Source organism: Pinus tabuliformis, chromosome X (assembly GCF_031772625.1).
Source record: "Pinus tabuliformis cultivar Carrire ecotype Pingquan chromosome X, CPIR1, whole genome shotgun sequence".
NCBI classification, from domain to species: Eukaryota; Viridiplantae; Streptophyta; class Pinopsida; order Pinales; family Pinaceae; genus Pinus; species Pinus tabuliformis.
This window is the reverse complement of record NC_142308.1, coordinates 239,047,578-239,061,378: the sequence shown is the minus strand read 5'-3', so window position 1 is coordinate 239,061,378 and position 13,801 is coordinate 239,047,578.

Sequence of the window (13,801 nt, the reverse complement as noted above, 5' to 3'; positions counted from 1 at the left end):
CTACAAGGATGAAAAGGATATTGGCAAGAGAGGAAATTAAACTTCTTTTGATTAGAGCTAAATAATAAAATCCCATTTCCCTCATCAGTACCCATAATTTGATTGCAAATGATCTTCAGCTGGCACCTAGATATCTTGCTTCCCAAGAGCAAGCAATTTCACATTTTGAGGACATGTTTAGGCTGCTAGGAGATGATAGTATACATGCTTGCCTAAGGAGATGGAACACCCTACCATATAGCTTAAAGATAAGAGAATATCACTTCGCGCAAAGGTCGAGAGAGGCACTTAACATGACACCTATGTATAAGAAAGCTATGCAAAGGTTGAAGGTTGAAGGGAGAAAATAAGAAGAAGAAAAGAGGCAGTTGAAAGAGGTAGAAAAGAAGGAAGGCTTCTATGAACAAGAAGAGGAGACCACAACAGAGGCATGGGATGTCAGAGAGGCTACCAGGGCCATGAAGGATATGGATATTGAGTAAGTTGTTGAGAGGATGAGCAACACTTTCAGTACGAGGTGATGATGAGCCTCATCATTGGGTAATTATATGGGCCTTAATTGACCTCATAGCTTATTCAAACCAACTATTCTCATAACTTATTGCATGCTTTTGATTATATTTTGTGTATGAGGTGAGTTAGAGTTGCATATTTTGCTTTGTGGTCTAATTTGCATTTAATGCGGGATTAAAGGAGAAAAGCAAGGAATTTTGGCAAAGGCCAAGGTTGAAACTCGAATGGGACAAGGGAGAGGGATTATAGGAGGTAAATCCTCCTCATTTACTACCCCTCTATTCAAATATTCCTCCTTCAGCTCGGAGTGCAAACAGCCAAATCATGAGGACTAGAAGGTAGCCAAGCAAGTGAGACACAAAGCACCAGTTTATCACGAGTTTGGGAGCCGAGCCTCCCTAATTTTAAGGAATTCATTGGAGACTTTAGATGTATAAGTAGAGAGGCCTAGGACTTCAATAGGATTCAGATTTTCATTGTAAAAATCTACTCAATTTTCGAGCTGCAAGACTTGTGATAGTTCTTTTGATGTGATCTGTTGTTTTGGTAATAAGAATGAGTTTTGTTTTGAGCCAACACTCAGTTAACTTAGAGAGCTGAAGCTCTTGGGTTAGGGCCCAACCCTAGTATCCAAGGCTCCTCTCTATTGTACATGTATGCTTAGCGTAGACTCATAGCTTAATTGTTAATTTTCTTAGTAGATGCATTCCCATTACAAGTAGTGTAGATTAGATTGGTTGTGTGGTAGTTTTCTTCCATTTGTGCCTTCTTTCAAGTAGTAGGTTAGCAAGGGGAAGAAGGATCACCACGAGGTTGTTAGCAAGTGTCTCAGCCTTACATCCTCACTCTGGGACCATGACTTGAGGAAGGCACCATTCAATAGCCCCAAAAACACAAATTTCTAGTTCTTTTATTAGCTTTGGAGTTTGTTGTCTTTAATTCAGTATTTGGTTAATGTTGTAAGGTAGATTCATTGTCATATTTTTACATCTCCATTTATGCAATAAGATCTCCTTCATGCTTTGATTCCCTTTAGAAACCTTCTTCATGCATAATATAGGCAATTGATTAATGCTTTTCTTGATTATGAAAATGTATTTTGTTGCATAGTTTTGGCAGATACACATGTTTTATGAAGAGCAGGTACTTCAGGAGTAGACCAAGACTTCATAACCATCAGCCACCTTCCACTTGATCCACCTTATCCATCCCTTGTTTTACCGTCACCCTCACTAGTTTTTCATCATTTTTCATTAAAATTCTCCTAAACACATTGAGCGAATCTAGCCATCTATTATCTTCGATATTGACTCCTAAGTGCTCCTAGACCTTCTAACACTCTATTCCACCCATCAAACACCTTTCCTAAGCTTCCCAAGACCTCCAACACATCCTAATTAGCTCTCGGTTGTATCCTGTAGGTTCCCTGTAATTCCTACAGGATCATCATGTAGGTTTCTAGTACATCCTATAGGTTTTTCTGAAATGACCTGTTTTGAGGCTGAATTGATGGGAAACCTCCAGGAAGTCACAAAAAGCCTCCTAGGACCCCTCCACACCATCCAACCACTTCATAAACCTTATAGCCATCCTCAAACACCTTCCATCAACCTGTCACATCCACAAGAACAATTAGTTTGCATACTTGATTTTGCCTAAAAAACCAAAAAGTGAAAAGATATTTTGTTTAGTTTTTTTGCTTGAACATTAGTAATGTTTGACGTTTTTTTCTTCTGCAACTTATATAGTATAATTTGTTTATTTTTGATTTATCATTTCTACTTAGCATAGCTTTTTAAATGGTTAATCAAAGTATGGTGATTACATGTCGGCTTTTTCCATTACTTTAATAGAGTAACTCTCTTAGAGTATATTTCCCCTTCTTCCATCAAAGAATAAAGCTTCTTCTAACTCTATAGAAGTCAGTTTTGGAACCCTAGTGGTCTCTCACCACCTGAATAGTGACAATAGGTAGGGCCATCACTTTTACTTGTGTATACAAGATTATCACCTCCAAGTTTGTACGAACCCCGGGTTGATAAGTAAAGCTGGTAGCCCAGGAGTTTCAACATCCTTGCTGCAATACTGGCACTCATCACACATCAGCCAACTTATTCACATGTTGTAGAATTATACCATCAAGGTTGAATAGAATACCTTGTGATAGGGATATATCACTCATTTATATCACTCTTCCCAGGTAGCCCTAGATTTATGTATGATTTTATGTACTTTGAGGGCTACTCTTGATCTATGTGGATATTGGTGGCCATTCACATATTCCACCTAGATCCCCCAATTATTTTCATCTATTTCCTTGATCATTTCAACATTTACTATTTCTAGCAGTTTTTCGAATCCTAACCTTCCAGAGTAGTTTTGACCCCCTAAACGATGTTTTTTTTGGGGGGTCTGTAGTAGGCCCATAGCCATAGGCAAGGGCCTATTAAGAAACCTATAGTACTCAGTGAGACCTTTCTAACAAGGTATTGTACCTGCCAAATGAAGATAATATGACCATGTTATGACCCCTGGAAGTTGGCTACCCAACTAACCCCAATGGGGCCCACAAACTCTTGGTGTTACATCTCCTAGGGTTACGGTTTTTGTTTTTTACAGTTTTATCATGTTTTCCAATAAAAAATAGGCCCTTGAGTCTCATTGTAACACATTTCAAAGGCATGTAGCTGCCACATCTCTTCTCATAAATAAGCTACCATCACCCTATCTTATTTCCATTCTATTTGTAAGCATAGTTCAATATTTTTCAATTAACGAAATGAAGTGTGTTTATGATGAATCTCTGTCTTTATGATTATATTCATAATTTTTTGCATTCATGTTTAAGTTCGGATCAGTGGTGTCAGAGCGGTTTGCTCTTTCTATGATTTTACTTGTATGTCCACAATGAGGTCAGGGTATAAGGATTTAGGGCTTGACCTGGTTGAACCATTGCAAGATTAGCCTCACAAAACCCAATGGCCTCCCATGGTAGAAGAAAAGAAATATGAGGGGGTAGAAGATCCTTTCAAAATGTTTCTTAAGGAAGCCCTTGAGCAACAAAGGGATGCAATGATGGATACCTTTGCCCAGATCCTTTGACAGCTACCCAAAGGTGATGCATATGCATCCAAAAGCCACTCTTTAGGTGCCACTCTTTTAAGGTACAAGTTAGCCTTGATATTCTCATATTCGAAGGCCTGATAGATGCAGATTCCATAGATAAATGGTTAAATCTGTTGGAAGGATATTTTTCAGTTCACAACTTTTCCAATCAGGAAAAGGCTATTTTTGCACTTCTCAAAGCCACCCCATATGTCAAGAACTAGTGGGAAACCTACTGTGAACAAAAGGAGATAATGAACCCTTGTTGTTTTCTGTCGCACCCACTTGGAATTCTTTCCGAGACTCCATCAAGGAACAATATTACCCTGTCGAGAGCTATGAAGACAAATACATAAAGTGGACCATGCTGTGTTAGGGAAGGGACAAAGATGTGCCAGAGTTCACAAATATTTTCCATATCCTTTGCACGAAGCTAGGTATGAAGGATACTGAGTGGAATTTGGTGCTCAAGTACAGTGGTTGTCAACATAAGTACATACAGGACGAGATGGAGTTCCTGGACATTTACTTGCTCGACACAACATATCGGTACGCTGTCAAGATTGAATAGAAGTCTAAATAGAAGAAGTGGGACTTTGAATCTGCAAATCCAAGGCAAGGAAAAGGAACCCCCAAACCATAGAACAAAGGAGGTAGCCAAGGCAAGGCTACCCAAGATAGCCTGCCGAAGCCGCAAGAAAAGAACAACACCACGAAGATAAATAAGGACACATGAAAATGGTGTGAGTTCCATAAGAGCTCCTTGATTCGGATTTAAACAGGAACACAACAAATTACAGATATAACCATACATACAGAGATGCAACAGAAGTAATACTTCATTTCATTACTGTAAAATACTAAAATATGCTTACAAACAGAAATGGAAATAAACTAGCTAGGGTGATGGTAGCTTATCTCTTAGAAGAGATGTGGCAGCTACATGCCTCTGAACTATGTTACAATGAGGCTCGAATGCCTATTTATTGTTGAGAAATAATGGAAAGCCCTAAACATCCAAAAACCTAACCCTAGGAGATGAAATGCCAAATTGTGGGCCCCGTTTGGGTAAATTGGTACATCAACTTCCTGGGGTCGTAACTTTGGCATACGATCTCCATTTGACGCACACAATACCTTATTAGAAATATCTATCTGAGGACTACAAATTTTGGAAGAGGAATATTGGTTCATGTGGTGAGCACCAGTATTGTAGCAATAATGCTACAACTTCTGGGCTGCCTACTTTACTCTTATCAACCCAGTAGTTCGTAACAAATTTGGAAGCGACGGTGCTATATGCACAAGTACTAGTTCTTACTACAAGCTATCACTTGGTTAGCTGGCACAAGATTACTAGGAGCTCAAGCCAACTTCTATGGATTGTAGAAGATTCTCTCTATGTGATGAAAGAAAGGAAAGCTTACTCTACAGAGGCTACTCTACTTGCAGAAAGGAAAAGAAGACTGAAATGTAAAGTAAACCTAGCAAACCCTACTTAACCAACTAATTATACTTTTGCAGAAAGAAAGATGAAAACCATGAAATGAATGCCATTACCTACTCAAGGAAGTAAACAACATCTACTCAAGCTATTTCTAGAAGTAAATGAGAAAAAAACATATTTTTGGATTTTTATGTATTTTTATGTGAAATTGTCATGCATGTAATTTATTTGTCTGTGAATGTGGTAGCGATTAGGTGGCAATGGAAGGCGGTTTTGGGACTTGAGGAGATGTAGGATGTTTTGGATGGGTCATAGGAAATCTTAGGTGGCCTTTGGAGGCTTTTCCCACAATCGGACTTCAAAAGGAAGCATACAGGAAAATCTACAGGAGGCTGCAGGGGATCTACAGGAGGTCTACAAGAGGTCTATAGGAGGACACCGAGAGCATTTTTGAAGGTTTTGAAGGGGTTAGAGTGGGTGGAAAGGATAGACGAAGGCTAGGATGATGTGTTAGGGTGCCTAGGGTTCACCAAGGATCACTAGGAGAGGGAAAGATGGTCGGGAGAGAGGAAGAAATCCTATGGAAAAAGGCAGAAAACTGAGGTAGATTTGAGGTGAGCTTTGGGTGACCTGTAGGGCATAGATCAGGGAGAGAATGTGATGGCTGATAGGCTGACCTGCTATGAGAAGAAATCTGCTACAAAAGAACTGACAGTCAAATAATGAAATCAAGTAAGCAAGGAAATTAAGTACATCAAAAAAACCGAATTTTGCATCAAGCTAATCTACATTATGAGCTATGGAAAGAAATGCTTAAAAATGCTATAATGAGAGAAAGCCTGGAAGAAGAGTTATTGTAAAAATATAAATGAGCTTGGTGAAAGAGATCTAAAGTAAAGAATTAACCTTCTAACAAACTGCAACACTAGAAATCCTATGGAGAAGAAAAATCTGTGTTTTTGTGGCAGCAAGAGGGTCTAGGCCTCAGCTCATGGTCCCAAAGGGAGGAAAGGAGGCCAAGGAATTGTTTCTAGCCTTTTGTATCTTTTTTCTACCATTGTTCAACCCGCTATAGAAAGCACAAATGGAAAAAACCTTCTGAATCAGCAAAAGCAACCTACTCTTAACCAAGAAAGAAATTCATCTAACAACAACTAATTCATAAACTGAAAAAAAACATATAAATACAAACAAGAGGATCTTGGCTACTTGGACTGGGCCCAAACCCAAGAGCTTTAGCCCTCTGAGGTAACTTAGTGCTAAATAAAAAAGGATCTCATCTTTATTATTAAAATAGTAATAGGATTACATGAAGTTGTCAACAAAAGTAAGCTCAAAGTTGAGTAAAGCAAAGCTGCAACAAGAATTCAACCAAAATTCGACCAACTCGTAGTGAGGCGATAGGCCTCTCTACTTATACAAATGAAGTTTCCAATAGCTTCCTCAAAATCAAGGAGGCTTGGCTTCCAAAACTCGAGATAAATATAAGTTATCCTCCACTTGCTCGTCTACCTCCTAATGCATTGATTTGGTTGTTTGTGCTCTGAGCTACATGAAGGAGAATTCGAAGTGGGGAGTAATAAATGAGTGGGATTCCCTCCTATAAATCCTCTCCTTTTTCCACTTTGAATTATTGCTGCCAATTGTCCACTAAATCTTTGACTTTGTCTTCAAAATTCAACAAAAATCTACATTAAACACATATTAGACTCCATGGCATCATAACCAACCCAACTCACTCCATAAGCATAAATATAATAAAAAAAAATTCAATAAGCCAAGAGAATGGTTGATTAAACTATGTTAGGAGGCAAAATGAGCCCATATAATTACCCATTTATGGGGTTCATCATCACCCCCTACTGAAGGTGTTGCTCATCCTCTGAGCAACTTAGTCCATCTCCTCATCTTTAATGGCCCTGGTGGTCTCTCTAGCATCCCAAGCTTCTGATGTTGTTTCCTCCTCCTTGTCATAGAAGCCTGTTTTTCTGTCTATCTCTTCCCACTACCTCTACTCTTCCTTTTCAGTTCTCCCTTCTTGCATGCCTCATAGCAGTGGTGGACTTAGTTTGAGGCCAATCCAATTGACCTGTAGCCTCTGCATTGAGTGCTTATACATGGGCACTCTCCTTAGTGCCTCCTTCATCCTCATTGGGGAATGATATTACCTGATCTTCAGATTGTGTGGTAAGGTGTTCCATCTCCTCATACATGCATGCACATAGTCATCTCTAAGTAACCTTTCCATGTCCTCAAAACGTGCAATGGCCTGTGCTTGATCACTTATGTATCTAGGGGCAATTTGAGGATTATTTGCAAGCAGCTGGTGTGTGCTGATGAGAGCCATGGGATCTGATGGCTCAACTTTGATCATTAGTGGCTCATTCTTCTCTCTGATCATCAACCCTTTCACTTCAGTTGCCCTTAACTCCTCATGGTTCATCCAGGAAGCCATGGCTATTAGTTGTAGTTCCCTTAGCCTAGCATTGGGGTCCCACACATTCATGTTTGTGAGGGCCATATTATGCAGGTAAAATTATGTCATTTTTGCCTTATTTTTTGTTGTACTTTGGTCACATAGGTCCATAAATTGTTTGTAATGTTGAAAATACATTGTGCCTCCTTGTGTGAAGGTCTTGATCTAAAATTGCATCCACTAGTACTTGAGATACAAGGCATAGGATTTTGTTGGTTCCTACATTGTAATGCCTCTATGGACCAGCTGGCCATGCATGCCAGTTGGGCCTCTTTCTCTTGCAGCTGCCTCCTTAGCAATTCATTTTATGTTTCAAGTTGGCTCCTTGCAGCTGCTTCTCTATGTCTGACAACACTTAACTCCCGACCCATTTCTCTGAGTTTATTCTCCATATGGCCAATATCCTCAACTCCCTTGGATTTGGCTATTTGCATCCACCTGTGGGTCCTTATTCTTTCTTTCTCCAACTCAAAGAACAGTGGAATTGCAAATGTTTGGAATTATCCTTCCTCCTTGAAGGAGGCGGCAATAGGAGGCAAGGCTAGATAGGAGATCAGGTTCTTGTGGCTTTGTAGCTTCCTCCTTCCCCTTTGACTGTCATTCTACCCTTTTTTAAAGTTTCTCAGTCTCTTGTAGCTTTGACAAGGTCTCCTATAGAATAGTATGTGCCTCCTATAGAACTATTTTTGAGTCCTATAGTTGCACTCTTTCCTTCCAGGTGAAAGATCTAGGAGTCGCTCTTTCATATGTGATAGTGTTTTTAGAGGGAGATTCTTCTCCTTTGACAGTGGGTGAATCTCCAATTGTAATAGGTACTGTTGAAGATGGCTGCATGGTTTTCCTCTTTTTATCCTTGTGCTTTTCCTAGCCTTGAAGTACATGGAGGCCTGCCTTTTTCTCTTCTCTTCTGGTTTAATTGGAGTGCTCAGGGTAGTGAAGACAGCTGTTGCCTCTTTTTCTAAGGTCTCAGGAGACACTTCTGTCTTTTCTTCTTCTTTCCCTCCTTCTGTCTTTTCTTCTATCTTTGTTTGCTATGTTTCTTCATTTTCTATCTCTTCATCCTTCTTCTCTTCTATCTTGGTTTCTTCCCCCTCCTTCTCTTGTCCTGTTGAGTCATCAGTTGCTTCACCTTCTCCCCCTTTCTGCACTTCTTCCTCACTATCAAAAGGCCTAATATCATATGTGAGGGCCTTTATGTCATCTTCTGCTATCATGTTTCTGAAGACTTCCTGTGCTATAGGGAGTGTGAATGTATGAAGGGCCTGTTTCACTAAAATTTTGATTAGCCCATGGTGAGCCAACTGATCTGGACTCCCTATCTTGAACTTAATGCTCGAGTCTATGAGGGATTGCAAGAGGAAATGGGGGATGCTGAGTTTTTGGGGTGTTGGAGTGTCCATGCCATATCTCAGCTCATGGAGGAGTCTAAAATGGTAGCCATAGACTATACTATACCTCCCCTCACAAGAAATATATTTGATGATTTGGTAACTGAAGTCATCCCAAGGGTAGGGTATGCTTGTCCTTCTAATGCCACTTTTTTCTTCTACATGATGTTCATTGTTCTGGTAGAAATTTTTCTTTGCAGCTTGTCCAATTGGTTTTTCATCTTTGCTCCAAGGTAATCCAAGAGGAAGGGTGGTAACCCTACTGATAAATTATGGGGTGATTTCCATGGAAAAACCTCTAAAAGTGACAGTGGCATGGGTCCTTGAGTGAAGGACTAAAGGAAGGGAAAATTCTTGAGAAACTTCTTCATCCAACCGTCAGAATTTCTAAAAAAATGGCATCCAATTTGCCCTGGTGAATATGGCTACTACTTTGGGATGTTCATCGGGCCTGGTTGAATTGGTGGGATCCTTCCTCATGAATCATCCTATCATTTTGCTTATACCCCTTTTGAACACCAAATGTAGAGATGGAGACAAGAATTTTGAAGAAAACAGGAAAACAGAGGAAAACTATCTTTTTTTTTTAAAACATGCAGAAATTTTTTATGTAATTCCCCTTCTTCTATGAACTCAATCCCTCCTTAAAAAGGATATCACTCCTTGCACATACTGATAATCAAGTTCGGTATGCATAGAAACTACCTCCTCAAGCTAGAAATCGAGCAAAAAACCCGTGTTTTCTCCTTAAAAATGACTCACTACCCCTCCTGTACAACTGCCTATAGGTGCTCCTATAGGACCTGTAAGTGCTCCTGTAGAATGCCGATAGCAGGGGGATGGATGAAAGCGATGGAGAATGATGGTTTCAAGGTTGTGGTGGTGACAAATAGCTTTCTACTACTAAGTGGACGAGGATAGAATGAAAGAAAAGGTGGTGAAGGAGTTTCGAGGAGGAGTATTTATTTCTTCTTATAGATATTTTTGGTGATGGGGTGAGTTGGAAAAAATGTACATTGCCATATTTGGACCATTCGTCCCCTCCTGCTTTGTCATCATGGAATTTTCCCATAATCACCTCTCATCATTGCATCAGAGTTTGCAAACCCTCAACTACCTATCCTTGGCATCTTTCTTTGAGTTGACCATGCGCACGTGTGGTGGCATCTTCGGATGTGTGCAGTCAACTGCATGAGGGTGGCCAGTTCTCATTCAACCCTAACCATCTCATTAGATTATGTATATCTTTTAATTACATAGGTGCAATAGATGAGAGGGTTAGTCAGCTACTTGTGAGTCGAATGTAAGTGCTGTGAGGTATTTTGGTTCCTTTTGCTACTACATGCTTGTATTTCCTTTGTTGCATGCCTATGTTTCCTTTATTGCATTCCCTCCGCTATCTGATGTGTGGATATTTGCCTTGTGCAGGTATCCTCTAGCTGGATCTAAGCTACAGATGTCTCCTTCAATCCCATGGTTGCACTTCTTTTACTGTTGTGGCTTGATTTTAATGGGATCATCCGCTATAGGAATTCCTACAGGAGCTCCTGTAGCTGCTTCTCCCTTTAAAATTTTAGCAGATTTTTTTGTGCTGGGAGCCATGAGGATGGGGCCAAAGATGTTGATGGAGAAGGAGAGGTACTAGATAAGATACAGGTGATATTTGAGGTGCTACTCCCTTTATTTTTTTGTTTTTTGTTTTTTTTCTAAAAAATGGTTTTTGTGTTTTTCTATGACAGGAAGGAAAAAATAATGATGATGATGTGATGCAGGGGTGGAGTGGATGGAAAGGAGGGTTAATAGTTGTAGGAGGGTTTATATATTCTTCATAAATCTTCCCAACCCCTCAAATTGCTTTTTGGAATCATTTCTGGCTGTGGTTCCTATAGGAGCCTCCTGTAGAAAACACAGGGCCTCCTGTAGAACACACAGTTTCCAGAAAAAAACATAGTGGGGTGGAAGAAAGGTCATAAATGATGGAGAAGAGTGTGGAGGAGGTGAAATAGGCTCTTTGGCATCTTCTCTTGCTCCCTATGGTCCTCTTGCAATGCACAAAAAATTCTCCTTTTTTATCTCTTTTTTTTTTTTTTGAAAACAACTAGGGCACTTTAGAGAGGTTTTCATCTTAATTGCCTACCCTGGGCACCTCCAAGGGAAGTTTTCACCCATGGATCTTTTTTCTCTCTTTTTCTTCTTAACCCCTTGACTGCCTCATGGAGGTTTTCAATCAATGAGCCAATCTAAGGTGCCTCCAAGAAGGTTTTCACCTTAGATTTATACTTTTCTCTTATTTTTCATTTTTTTCTTTTTTTTTTCCCTACCCTACTCTACTTGAAAAACAAAATCACTTCCAAGTATAATAATACTTCTAATGGAGCCATGTGCACATCAAGATGATAGACATCATGATGTGGAGGCTTGAAATGTATGCTTTGACATGTACCTGGATTTCAGAGACCAAATGATTTTACTTTGAAGGGATCAAGCATAATTGAGGAAGAGAGTGATGCTGCAACTTAGTGACTGTCTAGAACCATATTTCAGTATAGTTGTGATGTCCTTGGTCCTCTTTCTGAACTGGATCAGTCTTCATGACTTATTCTACCATGACCTTCACATCTTCTTCTTTTTGCTCATTTTTCTCTTGAATAGATGGAGGATTCGTTGGTAACCATGAGGGAGCTCTCTCAGTCTTTGATTTTGATGTTTTCTCTTCATCAAGTGCAGCCCATGGTTCTTTGATCTTCTCTTTTGAATATTCTTCTTCTAGATGTGGTCCTTCAACGATATCAATATAATCTCTTTTTTGCAATACTCTTCTTGAGCTATGGTGAATACCATTGAGCTCAAGGGGAGTTGTTTGGAAGTGTTGTACCTCAGCATTGTAAATGGGTTGAGTTACTTCAATGTGTGGGTTTAAAAATGGTGGTATAGGTAGTTGAGTGGGAGTGTATATTTGAGATGGATGTGGATGGGGTTGTGGTTGGGCAGGTGGTGGAGGTAGAAGAGAGGGAAGAGGAATGTATTGCGGCCTCCACCCCTGATGAAATGCATTCCACTAAGGTTGCGGCTGAGCATAGGGATGAAATGAATGGGTGGATGGTTGGGCATGATATGGAGATGTGAAGGACCAAGGAGGAGGTGTGGACCAGGAAGTATGAGCAAGGGGGCCCCAAGAAGTTATGGATGTGACTTGGTTGGGGTTGTAGTATGCCTGAGATGTCCCTTGCATCCCCCGTTGATAAGGTCTAGGTCCATGTGGCCTCCTTTGGTTTATGTAATAGATATGTTCAGTGGCTCCTTCGGCTCCTTGGTATATAAGAAAATCCCCAGATTTCATGTAGATATGACAGCCCCAAATTACTTGGATTTAGAAGAAGAAGCACCAGAAACAAGTGATGGAGAAGGGACTTCCAGAGACACTGGAAAATTAAGTCTGGGCAAGGAAGGGCACTTATCTTTAGAATCATTTTCTTCACAGATTAAACAAACCTCTATAGAGTTCAATGGGCATTAATTCCTAAGATGTCTCTTAGTGCATCTAGGGAAAAAAATGGCTAGAGCCCTTTTTGCTTCCTCTTGTTTTCTTTCGATATGTAAGGTATCCATTTGCATGGCAAGAATCTACAACATCTCACTCTTGAAGTCTTCCAGCATGTTTCTAATTTCACCTTTAATGGATGAATTGGAAGAAGACATACTGCACCCAGCATTTCTGTTTCCAGCCATTGGCTCCGGAGGAACATTTTCTTCTTCTTCTTCCCCTATAGGTTCTTCAAATATGTCTTGTTATTCACCAAAGGGTTCTTCTCGATCGTAGCCAACAAAGAAGAGAGAAGGTTGGCTGGGTGAAGTAGTGGGGGTGTTGGGAAATTTTTTTCCTGAGTTATCTCTATTCCTACGCGACATGAAAAGAAATATTTTTGGTTGGTTTTTGTTTCTTTTTCCCCACATTGAAAGTACCTGCAAAACAGAAATTGATTGAACAAAACAATTTGTGACTGAACTTGCTGAAATGAAATTTGCAGAATTGAAGAGGAAAGCAAGGAAATGCATAGCTAACAGAAAGGAAGTGAATAATCTACTTTTACTGAAGTGGAAATTGCAGAATTGAAAAGGAAAGCAAAAGAAATGCAGAACTGAAAGAAAGGAAATGACTCTTCTACTTTTGCTGAAATAAACTATTAGTAGAATGTTGCAAGAAGAAAATAGGAGAAAACAGTAATCAAAGAATACTCTGATGCTTCCCCGGCAACAATGTCAAAAAGTAGTGAGCACCAGTATTGTAGCAATAATGCTACAACTCTTGGGCTACCTACTTTACTCTTATCAACCCAGTAGTTTGTAACAAACTTGGAAGCGATGGTGTTGTATGCAAAAGTAATAGTTCTTACTGTAGGCTGTCACTTGGTCAATTGGCGCAAGATCACTAGGAACTCAAGCCAACTTCTATGGATTCCAGAGGAAGCTCTATATGTGATGAAAGAAAGGAAACTTTACTCTACAGAGGCTACTATACTTGCAGAAAGAAAAAGAAGACTGAAATGTAAAGTAAACCTAGCAAACCCTACTTAACCAACTAATCCTACTTTTGAAGAAAGAAATATGAAAACCATCAAATGAATTCCATTACCTACTCAAGGAAGTAAACAACATCTACTCAAGCTATTTCTAAAAGTAAATGAGCAAAAAACATCTTTTTGGATTTTTATGTATTTTTATGTGAAATTGTCATGCATGTAATTTATTTGTCTGTGAATGCGGCAGCAATTAGGTGGCAATGGAAGGCAGTTTTGGGACTTGAGGAGATGTAGGATGGTGTGCATGGGTCCTAGGAGGTCTCATGTGGCCTTCTGGAGGCCTTTCCCGCAG